This window comes from Anser anser (assembly GCF_964211835.1).
Source record: "Anser anser genome assembly, chromosome: 16".
Lineage (NCBI taxonomy): Eukaryota > Metazoa > Chordata > Aves > Anseriformes > Anatidae > Anser > Anser anser.
Genome location: NC_139737.1, coordinates 3,798,619 through 3,817,347, shown reverse-complemented (window position 1 = coordinate 3,817,347; position 18,729 = coordinate 3,798,619). Strand labels below are relative to the sequence as shown.

The window sequence follows — 18,729 nt, the reverse complement described above, 5'->3', positions numbered from 1 at the left end:
CAAAAGTCATTCTGCATCTGTCAGCTTGGACTGAGCTGGCATCAGCTGTTAAGACCGATAGATGTTTGCAGAGAGAGGCAGCCGGATCTGAGTAACAAGACGTGAGATCCATATACAGCTGTAACCAACTACGCTGGAAGCATTTTCCCACGTGGAGGAGTAAACATTAGAGTTCTGCTGAAAAAATACCGGTTACATTTGGTACTCCATCAGGAGATGGTTTAAAAAAAGCAGGGCTGGGCTTCATTCCTAATGCTCTTAGTGGTGGTAAGTAGGGTTGGTTAGGAGCTAAGTGGGAGCATTTGAACAATTTCTAGTTGAAGCCAGTGTTGTTCTTGGGCAGATGTAAAAACAGAGCAGCTGTAGAGAAACAAGCTGGGTTCCTCTGGACTTTGGCTGGTGCAAGCTGCAGAGCAGTGTGCGTCTTAACGCTTGATCAAACTTTATAAAACTTAATGACATTAAGCAATTAGAGGGGTAGAGTTTAATAACACTTATGGAGCCCATGATTTTCTTCCAAGCTGCCATGAGGTTCTTATGGGAGAAGATCTGCAAATGTCAACTCCCTCGATTCCTGCTGGTCTGTGGGGCCCAGAGGCAGGAAATCCATTGGTAACCTCATATAATATTTAACACATTTCCTGGACTAATTAATTATATTACTTTATATAGTAACTAACATCTCTCTAATATGTACCAAAGTTTAATTCAGTCTAATTCATTATCGCCACTTAAAGTGGGTCCAATTCTCTGCTCTCTTACAAAGATGCAACCATATTGATTCATTGTTGGCAACAGGGAGAAGAGCGAAGCTCTCTGTCCTCCAGATGCTTTCCAAGCAGAAACGTAGAGGCGATTTTCCTCTCATCTCTGCGTGACTTGATTGAACCAAGGGAGTTCCTTCAGAGTAGTGCTGGTGTCACTGAAAGCAGAAGCTGTCCCCAGATCCTCCGTCAGGTGCTCAGTGAAAGGTCCTTCGGGCACAATACTTGAGGGGCTTTTCTACAAGTTGAGGTTTGGATTTGCAGTCTGGTATTTATTTCACAAGCATACTCAGCCGTGGAAGAAATGCAGCACAGAAGTAGAGGTAGTTCTGTACAGCAGAAGGCAAACAAGACCTTTGTTGCTAAGATCAGGAAAATCAGAAGTCTAACGAGCTTTAACTCTGCTTTCTTTGATGATTTGACTTGTGCAAGGCCCGTGATAATGAAGTCTGTTGTCTCCAGGCTGCTGGACAGTGTCTAGCCAACAGGGACTGAAGCTTGTTGTTGTTCTCCAACTCCCCAGCAGCCTCTGTGAAATGTTTGAGCAGAGTCTGTCCAGGTCCTACGGAGAGAGCTCTCATTCACCCAGAACCCTTCTCCATGTGAGGGTGAAGGCACTGTTGCACCCAGAGCCGTCCTTGCTGTTCCGCGTTGGGCTACACATCCTGGGGTAGGGGACTCTTCATCTGAACCAGCCACGAGAACCAGAAAAGTCTCCTGTTTGCAGGCAGCCCCTGAAAATGATCTGACACTGCACGCACTGAGCCCTGAGCTTGGTGCATGGGTCCCCCAGAGCCAAAAGGAAGGAGAGCAAAGGTGACGTTGGATTTCGGCTGCCCCTTCCTCGGTGGAGGCTGTTTCGAGGGGTCTGATTGCAGGAGGCTGCTGTCTTGTCGCCAGTGACCTCCGTGGTGGCTGGAGACCTTGTGTGAAGTGTGCAGGTTGCCCCCGAAAGGGGAGGACAGGGCACCAAAACCTCCACTCTGCTGCCTGGGAGGACAGGAAGGAGATGCCGGGGAGGTCCAAGTGCAGATGTAGACAGAATCAGCTTGGCTGGACCGAAGCTGCCTTCGCACCCAGTGTCTGAACATCGCTGTACAGTCACGGGCTGTGATCAGCACCTTCATCAGAAGGCTCACCTGCCCACCCCGGGCTCACCTGCTCACCCTGGGCTCACCTGCTCACCCTGGGCTCACCCCCACATGCATCTCCTGAGGGTGAAGGGCAGGCCAGCGTCACTGGAGATGCTGCTGTTGCCACTCTTAGCAGGTCTGCAGGAATTTAAAGTGGTTGTGCTGCCAAGAGCACTTTCAAGGGCAATCTGTGAAAGGCATCGCACAGTTAAATCCAGCAGCTTTGTAGTCACTTCTCAAAGCGCACTTCCTTCAAAGGAAGATACGCTTCCTGGCTAGAGGGGAAGATGTCTGTCTGTCCTTTTAGCCCTCATCTGCTTTGCTGGATTCCCTGTCCCACCCCCTGTGAGTCACAGTCACCCTTGGCTCCTCTGCCCTCCTTTTCGCTGTTTGAACAGGTCAGATCCTGCTCAGCTCCTCAGTTAAAAGTTTGCCAGCAGAAGGATGCTGCTTCCTCCACCTGCCCCTTTCCTCCTGAAGCCTGAACTATGCTTCACGGGTCTCCAGATCAGTGTAACTGAGAAAGAAATTCACCTGTGCAAGGATTTTCCCTGACTCCTGGCATTTCTAATAAAAAACCTTTTTCCCAGCCACATCTCTGACTGCTCACGTCGATGTCAAGCCTACACTTAGATCTGGCTAACAAAGGTAGATGGAAAAGGTATTTCATACTGAGCCTCAGTGTGCCTAATGTATTCTCTTCTATTAGCTGTTGCTCTAGGTTCTGATCTCTGATTCCTCATCTTTTCAGGCTTTCTTTTGATGTTTGTTATAAGCCAGCAAAGACTAATAGAGAGTATGTCAGGCATCCGGCTACAAAAGCACGGCGAAGAGGGATTAAAAGGGATACGGCGACAGGAGGAAGGTAAAGCATTTAGGAAGCATCAGCTCACTGCAGGCAAAGCAGCAACGACGCTCGGGATGTTTTTGCCTGTGCTGCTATCTACTGTCATTCCCCTTCCAAGCACAAATACACGTTCCTGGGCTGCTCTGGCCTCCAGACAAGCCAGTAATTTGGAGTCAGACTGGTGCAGAAAAATAGTGGAGGACAAAGAAACCAGAGCTCCCCTGGGTCCAGAGAGGAGCTGGAACCCTGAGCAGAACTGTTTATTGGATTAGCTTGCAATGAATAGCATTTTAGCAACAAAAGCCACTTCAGCAGCCAGCCTGGTGTTTGCCGAGGTTTCTGGCCTGTTGTGCTACCCTTGCTCCCCTGTAAAGACAGGGAATTTGCTGCTGCTGTAAATAACAAGATTCTCATTTTCCTTACTGCAGTTATGGCACTCTTCTTGTGAAACCACTCAGCTAAGCTGTCTCGGGAGACTCAAATGTTACATAGCTGCTGCTGAACGCAACAGTCACTGTGATTTCACCGAGTTCAGAACATCCTGGAAGAAATAATGGGGAAAAAAAACACTGAAAGTCCTCCCCTCTGCAGTAAGAAATCAGGTCCTGCAGTGCTGACCCCCCCAGGCAGGGGTGCAGCTGCACTGGAGGGAGGATGCGGGGTGCTCGGAGAAGCCAAGGACAAGAGACGACGTTAGACGCCTGTGTGAGTTAAGGTACTGAGTCACACAAGGTGTATGAAAACTCACTGCGTGGGAGCCAGGTCTTCCATCTGGAGCACCTCTGCCATTATCCCCCTTGTCATTCTCCGTCTCAGCATGGCCGGTAATGCACAGGTCGCTGATCTGATCCCTGTGCCTCCAAGGGATGATGGTCAATCAGCAATTTTCCTGCACGCTACACGAGCCAGAATTTGGGAATTCTGGGGGCCAGGTCTCCTTTAAGCCTGCCTGAATACCCCGTACCTGATTATCTCAAGGCCAACAGCCACAGAAATTCTGCTTGCTCTGTCACTTCCCACACGTCTCAGTTGAGTTGAGGCTGTGAAACATTGCCTGTTAGCAGGGAATGGGAAGCGAGAAATAATTCCCCACCTGTCTCTCTTGCTCTTCTTTCCAGGGCATATGAGACACCGGTGAGCCTGAAAATTCATGGCAAACAGACAGAAGACAGTGATGTGCAATTTTTCCACGTGGAAGTAGCTAATGAAGGCTGTATTGGTGCGAGGTGAGCAAAGGTTTCCTTGATAATTTGCTTAGAAAACAGAGGACAACAACAAAGCTTGGAACACGGTGCAAAGCCGCAGCTGGGGTGAGGGCGCTGGGCTGGGTGAAGGAGCATGGTCGGGGCACTGGGAAGGGAGCAGGACCAGGCTGGCACCAGTCACCTTTGGTATTTCCCTTGTGGCTAAAGCTCTGCCAGAAGGTGAGGAGCTGGGGTTTTTATCTCCCTAGATGCAAGCATCCACAGCTTTCTGTCCCACCAAGCTGTCCTCGCGCATTGCTCTTTCTCTTTTAATTCCCTTTGTCGTGCTCTGATTTACGCTGTGAGTTTGGTGGTTTGCAGGAAAGGCTTCCCTGTAATATCAGATGCTGTTTTCCCCTTCTCTTTGTTTCGTGCTGTCCTACTGCATTGTCTGACAGCACGCCATAGTGCAATGGAAAAAGGGAGGTGACGCAGAGCACGGTGCTAAATTAATTGCATTTGTTCAGGTACAAGATGAATCGTCCAACTCAAATCACAGTCTCTAATTTTGCAAAGAATTGTGTGTAGTGGCACTGGGGTTGGCTTTGAGAAGTTTTTTGAAATAGAGTTCATAATTCCTCTTGTTAATAATGCATCACACACAGCCGATGCTGTTTGCAGCGCCCACAGCCGGGCTTCGTGGGTCCCACTTGTCTGCGAGCAGGCTGGGAACAAGAAGGAGGTGGTTCTGGGTAACGTTTCATGTGACGCTCGGCATTTAAGAGTGTTATGGCATTGGCTTAAAGCAATTCTGTCTGAGCCTGCATGTCTAAAAATGTGCTCATTTGTTTACTTCTGTTGATGTTAAACATGTGATTTCCCCAGCCTGCCACAGCCCTTTCTGAGCATCAGCACACGCTGAGGGGGTTTCACATCCAAAGTAATTGTGCAAAGTGTGGGTATTTTGGACAGCAGCTCCTAGATACTCAGGATTGAGCAAGAAATGAAAGTGATTGGGAAAGCACATGGGGGGCCACTTAGGGCAGCTAGACTTCACAAAGTTCTGGTCAGATACAGGCCCTCATGAAAGCAAATGGGAAATGCTCCCTAGTTTTCCTTTAATTCAGTTACGGCGATTAAGATATTTTTTCTCTTAATGATCCTAGTTTTAGCAGCTCGGACCAGATGCAGGCAGCCTGTCCCCTCCTGCACTGGCGATGCAGCCCTGCCAAGGCTCAGCCGTGGCAGGGGCGTGTGGCCAGGGCTGATGGGGATCCAGGGGACGTGCTTCCAGGAGCCTTTCCACCGCTCTGCTCGCCACCTTCGCAGCTCCGGCTGCTGTGGCAGGCTCATGGCAAGCATTTAGCAGTGGAAAAAGAAGTGCGAGGCCAAGGAGATAGGATTGTGTCAGTAATTGCTTGGCTGTAATTATCTGCCATTGTGCATTCTGTTAGCTCTTCCTGCTTCTCATTAGCATAGAGTGGAGAAAATATTTAATTGCAACACTATTCTGTACATGGCACTATCCGCAAGCAGAGCAGATCAAATCAAACTGCCTTGTGGGGACGGAGCAGAGATTAGCTTCTCCGGGGCAGCAGGGTACAGCTGACGAAAATGAGCGGCAGAATACAAATCGCTGGGTGTTGCCCCCCCCAGTCTGCAGTTGCAGAAGTGCAACCCCGAGCAGGCTTTTTTCTCTTCTTTCTGCCGATCACTTGGTGGAGGCAGAGCCTCACCTCCCAGTCACGATCCCAAAGCACTTTGCAATGCGAGGCTGATTTTGCAGACTGCCCACTTGTAGCTTTACCTTGTCTGCAGGGCACAGCTGACCTGGGGACAGACGTGCAGCACAGCGGCTGCTGGAAACCTGTATTTGAAGTGGGTGTAGACTTCGGTGTGCCTTGTCACCGTGTCCTGTGCGTAAAAACGCAGCCCTGGGGTTGCACAACCACAGCAGCTCGTGTGTATGGGAGAGGGGCAGGAACAGGCTGCTCCTCCCAGGAGGCTGCGTGAGGCGAAACAACGCTGCAGAAAGCACAAAAAAGTTGTGTTTTGCAAGGAACAGTGTCTGTAGTAGTGAAATGCAGTTGGTCACAGACTCTACTTTTATTGAAGCACATAAGAAACAGCGTGAGTCTGAGCTGCTGCACATTGAGCTACCAGAAGTGAAGCCAAAACCACCCAGACTTGGACCTGAGGTCTGCTTTCCAGCACAGAGAAAAAGATGCAGAAGCTGCCCCCTTCCCAGTCCCCACTCCTTTTGCCTGTGCTGGGAGCTCAGCTCATAGCCAGGCACAGAGCAAAGTGTGCAAGGGGCGTAGGTGTCTGGGGTTGAGCTGGCAGGTTGGTGCCAGGGGACGTTAGAGAGGCCTCTGGCAGTAGTTTTCCCCATGGCTTGTGCCATGAAAAGAGGATTTGGGCTTCAAACCAATGCTTTCTGCTCCCAGCCATCCTCTTTCCTGCAGGCAAAGGAGCCGTGCCCTGGCTAGATCTGTGCTCCCCATCGATCTGATCAGCAAGTGTGGTAATGTCAACTCCATTACTCTGGCATATTAACTCAAACATCCAAGTCATCCCACAGCTCCACAGCCACCTGATCTCCTCCGCCGATTCCCACAGCCTCCGCGCCGCCGACCTGAAATGCTGCCACCAGCGTTAGACATAACAGCAGACTTAATTAAAGGGTGGCAGCGTGCCAGCATCCAAGAGGCAGAGCTGAGCCGGCTGCGCTGCTTTCAAAGGGGCATTTTTTAAAAACTCTGGAAAATAGCAGGGCAAGCCCTGCTGTGCTGATGCCGGCGTGGGTCAAGCATCTGTTTTGCCTCGGGTCCTGGCCCCTGGGAAGAAGCGCTGTGCGGTCTCTGTGGCTGACATCGCTTTGGTCACGCTTGCAGGGCCCTTTCGTGCACGCCACGTCTCTTCTCCATCCCGTCCTGATGTGAAAGTGGGGTGCCCCCATCTCTGCAGGCTGAGGCGGAGGTCGCTGGAACTGCAGGCTCTTTGTCCTGCGTCCCTCTGGGTGTGACAGCCCTGTGTGTGCCGGGGGGCTGCAGGGCCACTTTGCTGCGCTCCAGGTGTGCTTTGGTGGGCCCTGCGCCGCCCTCCAGACACGCTGTGGCAGAGGGATGAATGCGGACACCATCTCTGCCCCTCTCTCCTGCATCAGCCCCAGTGCAGCCTCGCTAATTCCTCACCGTTTGTAGTCCCAAGCTTATTCACTTCTACGACAAAACGAGAAGAAGCTTCCTATTTCCATGGCTATCAGGGATCTAAACATCTCCTCCCCGGAGACCCCAGCGGGAGCGATGGATGGTGACCATCTGACCTGTTCCCCTGCCTGCGCTCCTTGTCCCAGCCCTGCTGCCAAGTTGTCATGGCACCTGCCCCCCCGGCCCTTCCCAAGGCCACACGCACTCTGACAGCACTCGGCGTTAGCACAATCTTGATGCTGGAGGCTCCCCACGGATGGAAACTCGCTGTCCCTCCTCGGAGCACAAAAGCGTTTTTGCAGCTGTAACCGATGCGGCACAAAAGCGGGACGGGGACGGACCGACGGCAGGAGGCGGAAGGTGAAATCCTTGGGCACCACTTTGAGGCAGGCAGATCCCCGCGGCACATGTGCGTCGCGGCTCCAGTCAGATAACAGACAATGCCCTGATTATGGGAATGAATTTAGCATTGTGCACCAAATTGTGTGAATGCCTGCTGGAAGAATAGATATTCGAACAAAAAATGAGGACCGGAGAAAAAGAAATCAGCCTTTGAGTCATCGCTTTGCTTCGCACTCAGGATTTGGTCCACTGTGTGTCCAGAATAATTATTAAGCAAGTTCTGATGGAAGAATTTTATTTACCTAGCCTCAAAAAGGAAGAAAGGAATCCTTAATAGTTGATTAGATCAAAAAAGCATCATTTATTTTTCAATAAGTGCTTTAGATGTAAGATCAATGGCTGGAGGTTGATTGATAGGAGCTGTTTGCAAAGACCTTAGATCTAATTGTGCTCAGGCAATCACACAGACTTTTCTTTGACTAATACTAGACACCGTCCCTCTTGTACGGGCGGGGGAGGCACCAGAAAATAGCAATACTTTGCATCGGAGAGTTGCTCAGCAACTGCCCCATATTATTTTTTGAGTTGTCTCTGAATATAGTCTCCTTTCTCTTTGATCTTCATGTAATTTTTGTTGCTGCTACTTCTCAAAAAAAAAAAAGAACATTTTAAAAGAATTGCACCTCCATTTGCCACAATCTCTTTTTTTTTTCCCCCAAGCACAGTGAAAGCCTGATGACATAGGGGAAAGCAGTGCATTTCACTGCAGAGGGAAGGAAATTAAGGTCCATCCGCTCTGCTAGAGCCTTTGGGGGTTACTGGGGAGCCTGGGCTCCCGCAGAGCCCTACCCTCTGCTTCTGTATGTGCCCCACACACAACATTCAGATGCTCAACAGCGGTGCTCAGCTTTTGCCACTGAGCTGCCTCGCAGCTGGGTTCAGGGCTGGCCAGCACGGCAGCTGAGCCAGTACCAGCATTCCTGTTTCGGCACTGTTTGATTAAGAAATGGTGATGAGACAATTTGTCCAGGGAAGAGAGAGCCAGAGCTGGGATTTCTCGCTTCGCTGTAATTCCAGACCAAGACTCACGTGGAAGGCTTTGCTTGCCAGTCCTGATTTGGAAAGAGCATCACATCTTGGCAGCCGATGATTATCAGCCCTGCCTCCTGCCTCTTCTGAGATAAAGGGCTTTACGTGAAGCAAAAGGTGATTCATCCTTGAGCTGCTCTTCCGAGACCAGTGTTGTTCCATGCTCTAGATGTCACTGACCCCTTGCAGAGACCAGCAGAAAGGGTCTTCCGTTTTTGTAGTGTATCTGAGGCTTTTCTCGCTTTCATTTATTTTCTGGGACCGCTACGCACAAGCGGGTAACAAGAGATCTGCATCGTGTTTGGGTCTCTCTTGGGTATCGCACACAGAACAAGAGCATCAAGTAAAACATCAAGTCTCCACAATAGGAAAAAAAGCCCTCCAAAAAATAGAGAAGAAAATAACCCATGAATTCAAACAGCATTTGCAAATGAGAGTCAGGAGCATCTTCTGCACGGTCTCTAGACAGCAGAGTTGTACAACTGCTGTCAGTCATGCAGATTAAAACTGGAAGCACTCAGCGAGCATTTGCACAGCCCCTGTTCAAGCTGAACGCGCAACTCCCGAGCCAGGTCACATCCCAGCTGGAGGATGTCATCAAGGGAAACAAGCAATTTCTTCATTTCCCCGTGCTTTCAGAGCAACCACATTAGGCAATCATGACCTGGGCACCAGCTACAGAACCGCAAGCTGGGGGTTCCTCCTTGCACGCTTTCCCCAGTGCTTGGTGGCAAAAGCAGCAGTTTTGTTTTGACCAGGCAGCACCCAAAAGTCAGGAACACGTATCCGGACACTTTCAATGCGAATTAACTTCCAAAGCAGCAGAAGGAAGCAAATTTCTGCACCTAGTAAAAATTTGAGCTTGAAAGGTCTAAAAATAGACTTCTTGCCTCGGGAATTCTAGCCTTGCCTTGTAACTCGTGGTGCTGCAGATTATTGCATTCATAATTTAAATGTCGGATGGGGATAAAATTACTCGTGTGGGAGTTATTCAATTTCTGGTAAGTACATTTACATTAAATAGCAGCTGCACATACAAAAGATAGGAAAAAGCCCTTCTGCTTCTATTCACCTGAAGCAACAAGAACATGTGTGGCACTCCAAGGCTGCTGTTGCAAGCAGATAATCTGTTTTTTTCTTACTGAAAACCTGATGAAGTTCACCATAGCTGAAAGGGCAGCCGTGTCTCCTCTGCCACTTGGCAGGGAGCTGCTCCGGACTAATCCCTCTTTGGGCTAGAAGAACATCCAGCGCCGATCCGAGTGCTGCCAGGGTTGGCTATTTGTCTCATTTCCAGCTATTGCACTTTGTCACCTCAGTGCCTGCAAATCTGGAAAACCCAGCATCACAATCTCCCGGAGACCGTGTCTGTGCTCTGATCCTCTGCAGCTGGACAGAGGGCTGAGCAGCAGCAGGTGCCCCGGGTATGGCACAGCCAAGCGTTTGCTCTTCTTCTTCAGGAATCTTTTTCACACATATCGAGCCATCCAAGCAAAGTAGCAGAGGTTTCTCCCCAGGGGCTTTTCTTCACCGAAGTCTCTGTGCTGAGCTGATGGGGGGCACATGCTGGTGAGGGTCTTGGCTACAGCTCCAGGGGAGTCCCAGACCCAAAGTGAACATGGGACGAGGCTGGAGCTGAGCACAGGGCTGGCCATAGCAGGGTGGGCCGGACTGCTACTGCTGTGCGCACATGGTCGGGGCTGAAATCTTTCCTTGGCTGTCGTGGCAAGGATGGGGCTGACACACAGAGCTGCCCCAGCTCCTTCTACAGGGGAGATGTGTGCAGGGGAGGACAGGAAAGGGTGGGAGCAAAGAGCTTTGCTCTCCGATGCTTCTGGTGCTCTAGGTGCTCTAGGTGCTCTGGGAAGGCATGTCGCAGCTGGTCGTGGGTGAGTGAAGGGTTTGGACGAGGCAGAGATGATGGTAGGTGATGGCAAGCCTCACTCCAGCCTCTAGTTTGGAGGCAGGAGCTGGGGTTTCCTTTGAAGTCCATCCTTCTGCTGCTGCCTGAAATCCTCTCTAATCTCTGCTCTCTGCTTCTGGAATGGATGGTCTGTGTTCATGACAACTGAAATACTAATTTGAGGAAATGAGAGGCTAATTGATCCTTGTTCCTTCCTTCTCCTTCTCCCTCTGGCCTGGCTGCATTCCCTCCGCTCCCACGCTCCCAGAGCAGAGTTGTTTCTGGTCCATGCGAAGGCCCTGCCCGAGGCCATATGGCTGCACATGGAGAGGTGGCAGCCGTGGGCAGAGCCCAGCTCTGTGCCCGGGGGCTGCGGCAGCCGCCTGCCAGGAGCCCTTGCCATCCCCACCAGCACGGCAGCGTTACTGGGGCACTTGCTTGCCAGGCAGCCTGGGGGTTCAGTGATTTTTTATTTTTTTTATTTTTTTTTGTAATGCTGTTTTAATTCAGACTGTGCAGGACTGGTAATGAATCACATCTCGGTCAATTAGAAGTTTCCTGTGAGTTCTGTCTTCTTGCCCGTTATTCATGCCAGTGTAAATGCCGTGCTTTGAGCCAAAACCCTCCCTACGTGACAATGAGGAGAGAGTACCTGCAAAATCCGCTTCCAGGTGGCAGGGCTTGAAAAATGGCAGCATGCTTTGCATACGGAACGGCCAGGCCGAGGAAACCCAGCAGAGGTGAGCCGGCTTCCCCTCCTGCCCTCCTGCCAGGTCCCGTCCCCGGCAGAGTCGGTGACCGGGAATAAATCCAAACGTGAAGCAGGCCCTGGGCAGCAACGCCGGGGGAGAGCAAGGCTCTTTGTCTGGGCTTCTCCCTGCTGGAAGCCCTCAGCTAACAGCCAGCTGGCGAGGCTCCTTCCTGCCTGCCCCGGCCGTTGGGGCTGGATGGCTGGAAAACAGGGATTGTGCTCCGCGCTTGGGAATGGCAGGCAGGGCTGGGGCTTTGGTGGCCACGCAGAGCTTGGCAACCGCGTTGTCACTGGCCTTGGCCACCTGCTGGCATCACAGCCCCCAGGGCTGGAGCAGGTTTGGCTTTGGGTTCAGGACATCGGGTTTTATGCGTGGAAATGGGGTCACGGAGAGGTTTTACCATTCTTATGCTGGCAGCATAAGGGAATGGCTACTTGTCAGCTGCAAATTGAACCCATCTGCCTTGATCATTAGAGACTTCCAGTTTGGCATTTAGCTTAGATAAAGTAATGGACTCTTTTTTTCCACTGTGCCGATCTGAATCTGTCTTACTTTTCAGTTTCCAAATATATAAACGGCAAACAAAATGATTCGTGGTACTTTAATACCTAGAGTTATGCAGTCCCTTCCTTCCCAACGGAGTCCTTTCTTCAGTTCTGATGGCCATTCTTCTACCTAATAACTTCTTTTCTCACATTTTCTGAAAGAGCTCCCTTAGACAAAAATAATGCTGAACATGTAAGACATCATTGTGAATATCAATTAAGGTTTTTCTTCTCCTTCTGCTCCCCGTTCCTCCTCTGGGCTAAAAGCAAACACAGTCAGCTGTAGCTGACACAGAAGCTGAAGAGAAAGGCATCGTAGTTACTCTTCCTGTCGGGGTTGCTCGTACAGCAGACGTCAGATCTAGAGCCAAACTTTCCAACTCCATCTGGGACAGGAGCTGATTTTTTTTGTTCACGCTCGAATGTTCCGTATATTTTATGATTTGCTTTTGTGGAATATCACAATGAGACCATTTTTATACTTTTCCTTTTTTAACCAATCTGCAAATTAATATCATTTATTTCTGGAAAGTTTACATGATGATTTTCAAGCACAAAAGATACTGAAGCATAAAATGAATGTGGATCTTATTTTGATGGATGTGTGTGAATTAGTGGTTACTAATTAGTCCTAGTGGTTGCCTAGGGACCAGTTAACAGGACTTTGTTACATTCAGCGCAGAAAACTGTCCCAGCAAGTAATATGTGCGTATAAATATTTGTTGGATTAATGGTGGCAATTTTGCAAAGATAAAGAAAATTACGTGCTGAACTGATTTAGAACAGCCTATAGGTTATCAGTAAAAAAGCTTACCTGCAATACACCCCCACCCCCTTTTTTTTTTTTTTTTTCTCCCCAGGTGTTACTGGCAGCTACAGGTGGTAGGGTTAAAGTCAGGGACTTTTTATAAAATTGCAGAACCTGTTTCCAGGGGTAGTACCTGCCTGAGCTCTGTGCTGCGTGGTGAGGAGGTGGCACCCTGGTGGGAGGGCAGTTGTCCCCATGCTGGGACCTCCGCCAGTCCAGATGGCTCCTCCCCGCGCTGTGGGGCACAGTGTGGACGTGTCACCAGGTGTACTTGAAAATATACAGGAACGGTACGTGCGTGCTACAGGAAACTCTCCTCTGCTGTCATTTCAGCCACAAAGCATGTGCAGAGGGAACCGGTGCTGAGTTGGGGAAACACTGCTACTGAATTAATAGTATCTAATTCTATAAGGAACTTACTGAAATTAATTTACCTGGCATAAGCAACACCTCTGCATTACGTGGGCAGTAGAAATCTGTTTGACTTTCTGACTTAGTGTGGGGAGGATCCAAAGGAAAGTATCCCTTTTGCTCTGGGCTGTGAGGAGCATCCCTTCGCCCTGCCTCGTGCACACCTATCCCGGTCAGCCGCTGGTGATGGTGAGATCCTGGAGACGGAGACAAGTTACCAAGGAAGCGCTCAGTCAGGTTAAATCTTACTCACACATCAATTCTGATCTCGCATCAATAAATACAATTAGCTTCTACTGACTGAAATTTCCAGAAAGAAAGCATCATACAAGCTGTTGAATTAGTCTCTGATGTAAATGCTGACATCCATAGATAGAAATTTGGTCCAGAGAGTACAAAGGTGACTTGCCATGCTGATGTACATGTAGCTAAAACCAGACATTGTAATTAGTTCTAAATAAGGCACTCTTGTGGCCAAGTTTGACAAATAAACCTCTATTAGGATAGAAAGCATCATTGACTGCTGGCAGATAAACCGGCGGCAGTGTGGTGGTGCATGGGCGCTGGGAAAATGGAGCATCCTCAGATTTGCTCCTGAAACAGAACGAGCCGAGGCACGTTGGTGCCCAGCCTGCAGCAGGAGCAAGTTTCCAGAGATGGGGCTCCGCAGGGGCTCTTCTGGTGCTTCCCAAGCCCTGTGCAAATGTGGGGGTGATTAAAGCTGGGAGCTGACGCTGATCCATCCCCATGTTCCCTTCTATGGAGGTGGAAGAAACGCAAGGACCTTTCTCCCAGGGAGGGTGAGGCGGGATATGGAGCTGACCTAGTTTTGCACAACTGTTCTCATCCTGAGCACAGCCTCCTGCTCATCGCTACTTGGCTCTGGGAGTGGAAGTGTCCAGTGCCAAAGTCGTATCTGGAATTAGAGGAGTTCAGGATTCGGCAGGGTAACCTCTAGACTTTGTGAGAAACCATGTATTTTAAGAAACGTTCTCACTTACCCTGGAAAGTCCCTGTACATTCAGCATTTGGCTTTTAAGCTTTTACAACTTTGACTATGCGAAATTTCAAAACTTTAGTTTACACTGAAGAGAAGTGGCTCAGACCCTGCACTGCCCTCAGCTGAATGTGTGCGGCTCCCAGGGAAATTATCACTGAAGCAGAGGACACAGCCTGTTGTGCCTTTTCCTTTACATGCCATTACAAAGAACATGCTTATTCAGCCTTTTAACAGACTGGCTATTTCTACTTATTCAGCTTTTGCCATGTTCCTCATTATTTATGGATTCCTTTTTCTCTGGAATTGCTTTTCTTCAAGATGCTGGTTAAAATTCATGTGGTTTCAGCATTACCGGGTCCTTCACTAAAGCCTTATCAGTATTACCAATGTCTGCTTTTTTAATGTCTTTTTTATATTGAATACATTTATGTGACACTAGCTCCTTCACAATATCTTCCTTTTTTTTAGTGCCAGCAGCTTGAAATTCAGTATTACAGTCAACAGAACTTATAAAGTCTGTCTTGCAAGATGGGACAGGCTATAGGAGGAAACCTTTATTATTCGGACCGTGGAACATTTGGATGTTTCACATTTTGCAAAGTTGTGTCTGCCTCACTTGTACCTGGATGCAGCCTGCGCTCATTTGGAAAGTGGGAGTGCCTTCAATGCAAACTCTCAGAGGCAGAAAGTTTCTTCCTATTCCATGTTTGCACAGCCTCCAGCACAGCGTGACACGGGGTGGGCCGTCTTATTACCTGAATAATCACGATTAATATTTAACAAGCAAACTGCAGGACTGCAGAGAACAGGAGGGGAGAACCACCACCTCCACCTGAGCCAGAGGCACGCTGCAGCTGTCCAGGCTGGCATCTGCCCACGCAAAAGGCACCACCCAAAGGCAACAACCAGGGGCTGTGCTCCTCGCTGCAGTCCTGTTTGCGTTCTTCTGGGGTTTGTTCCTTCCCCCCCATCCCACCCAGTCTCCAGCCTCGCTGTGCGGCTGATGGCACAGCTCCATCAGGCAGGAGCTGTGGTAGGAGACAAGCCCCAGGCCCCGCAGCCACGGCCCCGCCACGCTGCACGACCCTCTTCTCTCCTGGGTGCGCTGCTCGTGGCATTTCTCCGCTGATCTTGCGTTTAGCGATGGTGTGTTTAATCAATTGTTGTGATATCTTGGGGCTTAGCTGCCCAGAGATATTTCTGGATCGCTACTGCGCTTTTAATTCACACCCTCCCTCAGAACAAATTAGCCTTCAAGCATGGACAAGCCCCGTGCTCCTGTGAAGTGCAGCTGTTTGTAGACAGGAGAAAGAATGCTTCCAAGCACACTCAGCACATACCCGCAAGGACAATGCCGTGTCTTTGAAACTCTCTGATGCAAGGGGAAACTCCGGATTCGTTCTGGGTTTCCCGTAGCACGAGTGGGTCTGGAGAAGTGGCGTGCTGGGAGCCCCGGTCATCTGCAGACGAGCACAGCGCGTGGCAGGGACTGACAGCGTCAGGCAGAAGTCACTGGAGTGCTTGCTAAACAAATGGTTTGGGTTTTGAAGTGCCCTTGCCAGGAGTCATCTGCAAAGAGCTTCCAGTGGCAGAGGTGAGCACTTGCCCAAACACGCCGCGACTGAAGTGGCTGCCTCTGCAGGCTGGCTCCCTTTGAAGGAGGAGAGAAGAGGCATTTGTCTCTGCTTACCTGCAGCCGGTGAAGGACAACGTGTGTTTGTGCAGCAGCATGCCACACAGGAATGGGATTATCTCTAGAGCACAGGATCAATGCGTTTTGTTTTTCCACTTTGCCCTCCCTTATTCTGTTGCAATTCATCATTTGTGAACCTGCTGCAGTGACACGGTTTTCTTGGAGCAGTTTCGAAGTGGATTGCATTGCTCCACAGTAGGTGAACAGTTGGGTTTATTACACGTGGAGCTGACAGTTACACCTAGGAACGAGGCAGTTGCTCTGTACTTTCCACTGTAAAAACCCATTTTAATTATGTTTAACATTGCAAAACTTTTGGCAGCAAGGCAAAATTTTCAATGCCATTTCCTTTATAAGGCAACTGCTCTCTCCCCTCATTGCCAGCACAGGAGGGAAACAAATAAGGATCTAGATTCTTGTTCCTGTCCAATATATATACATACATTTGATTCAATACTGCTAGAGAGTAACCTTGAATATTTAGCAACAGAAGAAAATCTCAATTGGCTTTTTTTTTTTTTTTTTGCTAAGTATGGGCATTTATGTACTAAATGGTGAGCTTAAATTCTGATGGATTGCTGAATAATGACTTACTGAAACAAACAAACAAACAAAAAACAAAAAAAACCCCACACCTTTCTGGGCAAATTAGTAAGATCTTATAAAAGGATTTAGAATGAAACAAATTATCCTCTCCTCCCAAAGCTTTGCATTCCCAAAAGATAAGTCCAACAACACCTGCCTTGCAACACAGCCTGCATCATCGCAGGGCTAAACCAACGTGTGGGTGTAGCAAGACTGGATCCAGAGAGACCAACACATCCTCAGAGCCAGCAGTGCTCCCCCGAACACTCCTGAATCCCAGTGTGCATGAGAAATTCTCCAGGGAGATTTTATTTAAGAACTTATATTTGCTCCAGAGCAAGGAGCGTTATCATTGTTAATTCATGTCTCATTTATTGTCAGCATGTGGCTGATGGCCAGGAGCTGTCAGCTCATTTAGGAGTGAGTAATACTCCAGAATCGGCATACAGTGTGCCATGTAAAGTGCTTGGAGATAGTAGGAGGGAGCCAGGTAGCAAAGGAATGGTTTGTGGTTTTGCTATTGAACCTCTAAAAACATACTCACTTTATTCAAGTGCAGGTGGAGGAATAAACTGTGTAGTGATCACGGTCTCTGCCTCCATTCCTACCTCTGACCACCATCCATCCTTGCAAGACATCCTTGCTGTCTACAGCGGATAACCAGAAATGAACAGGGCATTCATGGTGTTTAGTCTGCGGTGAGCTTCTGCTCTGCAGCCAGAGCCCTTGCGTGTGCCCAAAGCCAGGGTTGCCCCCGAAGTGCAGCCACGCTGCCCAGCCCTCCTGTCCGTAATCCCAGCCTCGACACAAGGAGTTGTGCTGGTGGCAGAGGTCTGGCAGTGATGACTTCCTCACTGGCCTTGGAGTCATTCCCCTGTTAAAAGCATTTGTAACTTCCTCAGACAAAAAAGCTCTGTGCTAAAGAGTCAAAATGCTCTATTTGCTTTGCATTCAGAAGTGTACCAATTGTTGGGAAAGATAATTTTGAGGATAAGTATTTCTGTGACTCATCTCCCTCCTTCGCTCCCTCCAGTTCCTTGTTCAGTCTCCAGCTTGTCATTCCTGACTGGTTTTTCTTAACTCTTGTGCCTGCTCCTCCTGATGTCCAGGATGATTTCCTGCTCGTGAGGACAACAAGGCTTCCCTGGGCCATTACCAGTGGGTCTTTTTGACTTTGCGATAGGAGACGTAATTCGTCCAGACTGACTGGTTTCCTAACTCCTCAGGAAAGATGCTTGTTACGTCTGGCTGATCTGCAGCACCTCGCTCTGTGCACGCTTCGCATTCTGTTTAGTTTATGGTTGTTTTTTTTTTTCTCTTTTCCTTTTAAAGTCCTGGTTGCTGGGTCCAGTGAGAATTCGTTTGATTGTTAGCTTTCAAGTATGAAGAGGGAGGGCGGGAGACATTTGGGAGGATGAGAGTTTTGAGTCTCTTTGATCATGAAAGACATTTAAGCGCATGTGAAGGCAAAGCTCCTCGCAGATTCAGAAACTAGAAGGCAAATAAAAAGAGCAGAATAGGTGTTATCTAAGAGAAATGTTATGAATCAAATTCGTTTTAAACTCCTGACTCAGAGTTTTGATACTTGCATCAACATTTACAAACAACGTCAACTGCTTAAGTCTGCCTCTGAAACGAAGGGGGCGATTACAAACCTGCCTCAAGTTAACGGCTGTGTATGAACAGGTTCAAGTTCAGGGGAGAGAAACAAAGGCACCTGCTGGCTGCTCTCCTGGTGACGCAACTCTGACTCCCGAGCCCCGTTTTGCCGAGCATTTCGCTGGGCTCTCCAGGCGCCCGTTGACCTGCTCGAGGCCACAGAGGACAGCAGGCCGTGCTGGGTGAAGGGCCTGAACGCTGAGGCCTGTGGGTGACGTGCTGTACCCCACGACTAAATAGAATTTACCACATAAAACCAGGCAAACCTTAATTGTATAGGATAGTTTGGATTCTATAGGCAAACCCTGACGCAAAGCACAAACTAATATCAGAACGCGCACAGCACTGAAGTGACCACCCACTGACTAAGCGCCCCCACAGCGGTCTATGGGGCACCGGAAGCGTTCGCTTTTCCACCGGTCAATCAGGAGGTGGCTTTGTACTACTAAAGTTGTGGTGATTTCGTCTCTCCCTACAGACGGGACACCAATGTGCCATCCCATAGAGAACAGTCTCCCATACCCTTTGCAGCACCTCCATCCTCGTTTCTTCAGCAGAGACGTCCCCATTCCCCCCTAAACGCGCCTGGTTCACCCCCTCAGCGCCGCGGGGGCTCACGGTACCCACCTTCATCTGCATATCCCGCCCCCCACCCCGCCCCATTGGCCAGCAGCCCCCCCCGCGGCCGTGCAGCCCGAGCCGGCGGAGTTCTCCGCCTCATTAGCATTCACCCCGCCCCCTGGCGAGAGGGCGAGGGAACCGATTCGTCCGTCCGGGCGGCGGCGGGGCGCGGCCTCGCTTTGCG

The 18,729-nt window shown here is 49.5% G+C and overlaps 1 long non-coding RNA gene across 1 annotated transcript; it reads right to left on the bottom strand.

Moving 5' to 3' along the window:
• Nucleotides 1-15,808: 15,808 nt before the first annotated feature.
• LOC310882575 lies at nucleotides 15,809-18,641 on the bottom strand. The gene is made up of 2 exons (XR_014573031.1): nucleotides 17,921-18,641; nucleotides 15,809-17,756 (listed from the first exon to the last, which is right to left on the bottom strand). It is a non-coding gene; the product is annotated as an uncharacterized lncRNA (long non-coding RNA).
• Nucleotides 18,642-18,729: the final 88 nt, after the last annotated feature.